This window comes from Typopeltis vanoorti, chromosome 11 (genome assembly GCF_054136105.1).
Source record: "Typopeltis vanoorti isolate ZY-2024b chromosome 11, IOZ_Tvanoo_1.0, whole genome shotgun sequence".
Lineage (NCBI taxonomy): Eukaryota > Metazoa > Arthropoda > Arachnida > Uropygi > Thelyphonidae > Typopeltis > Typopeltis vanoorti.
The window spans coordinates 131,488,037-131,489,763 of record NC_143559.1 but is presented as its reverse complement, the minus strand read 5'-3'; the positions used below and the strand labels follow the sequence as shown (position 1 = coordinate 131,489,763).

Here is a 1,727-nt window from a genome sequence, read left to right as displayed (position 1 = left end):
CAACTATTAAAATAAGCTACCATTGTAATGAAATACAGTATTGTGTGAAATGTGGTTTTCTATGTAGTATGTAAATCGTATATATATATATATATCTTTTTTTCATTTTAATTTATTTTTAAAGAGTGTAGCTTTATTATAGCGATAATATGTACAAAAGTAGAAATGACGGACTATGCTTCAAATGTTAATATCTTACAATAATGCTGAAATGAATAATTAACACCAAAAAACTTTCTTTCCCATGCCGGGAATCGAACCCGGGCCTCCTGGGTGAAAGCCAGGTATCCTAACCACTAGACCACATGGGAGATAAATACATTGCCTTTCTCACGATTTATCAATCGATATGCTAATAATATTCCTAGTATCGACATCATAACATAATAATAGAGTTAAAGAATGTTAACATTTATGTTTTTAAAAGAAAAGACATAATAGTTTTTTCGGCGAATAAATTTCCCATGTACATATTTCAAATATTCTACCGTTGAAGTGATTTTTGAAATTTTTTTACCAGTTTAATATTATCAATATTCAGATTAATATTAAAGATTGCAATAAACTATAGTATATTTTATAGTTTAATGATTAACATGGCGACGAATTTGAATTTGAAGAGACAATACACCATTTTGGAGATTAGCATTCAACTGCTCGCTATATTCAATATAATCTACAGTAGATTTTAGTTAATCCTAGGCTGAATTGTATATATTGATCTTAGAATTGACCTCTCCCCCCCAACTCAGGAGCTTATTAGGAACCATCTGCAATAGAATGCTATATTATCTGATATTTCTGCATTAATTTCCGATTCTATTATTGTATTTATAGAGAGAGATATTTTGGCAACATCTCATCCTGAAGGGTGTTTGCATCACGTCTGTTAAGTGACATTTTGAGTGGAAGAAAGAGAAAAAAGAAAGAAAGAAAAAGAAAGGTTGGCCTTGCTCGTTTTAGCAGCTTCGAGACACCCAGGCGCTACTGTTACGAGTCTTGTGAAATCTCAACTTACTTTCAGGCATTTCTAGTATTATTCTTAGGACAGAACAATCCCTTGGATCACAAATTGAGATTTAGCCTTCATTTCTAGTCGCCAGGGGTTCCAAAATTTCCTATTTTATTGATTTTAAGTAATACAGAGTAGAAACCTGTCCATATTGAATCATTATTACGATATGAGCTCGGTGCTGAATATATGGTGGTCGTGGAGGGGAGGGTAATGAAATAACAGCTTTTATTTTATTTTATTTTAATTTTTGGAAAAGGTTCTAACCCTGTTTTAAAGTGCAAAGATGTTCACTTCCTATTATATATCGTAGTTCAAATGTCGAACGAAATCTTCCTGTCCTTTTCCCGTATAAGAATGGGTAGAAAATGAGGGGTGAACTTGATTCTGCACAATTTCTCAGACAATAATGACTAGTATCGCAAGTTAATTTTCATTTTATTCATTTTTCTCAGAACGCCCAAGAAAGAAACTCGACTTTTAGATTCCATTTGCCTACGTCAAAAATTAGACTAAAATGAGCTCATTTTTACTTGCACATGATTATTTGTATGTCTGTTTTGATTAATTCTACAATAGAGAACGAGGTTAATCTTGAGCCTTTCTGCTCACGCGGTCTGCTTCATGTCAAGATTGTAGGTGAAATAGATTTGGATGGCTTGTTTTGTAGATGGGATAAGTGATCTCGATTCGATTCTTGCGCTGTATATATATA

The 1,727-nt window shown here is 32.7% G+C and overlaps 1 non-coding gene across 1 annotated transcript; it reads right to left on the bottom strand.

The window, feature by feature from the left end:
• Positions 1-239: 239 nt before the first annotated feature.
• TRNAE-UUC (transfer RNA glutamic acid (anticodon UUC)) lies at positions 240-311 on the bottom strand. Its single transcript has one exon. It is a non-coding gene; the product is annotated as a tRNA-Glu (tRNA).
• Positions 312-1,727: the final 1,416 nt, after the last annotated feature.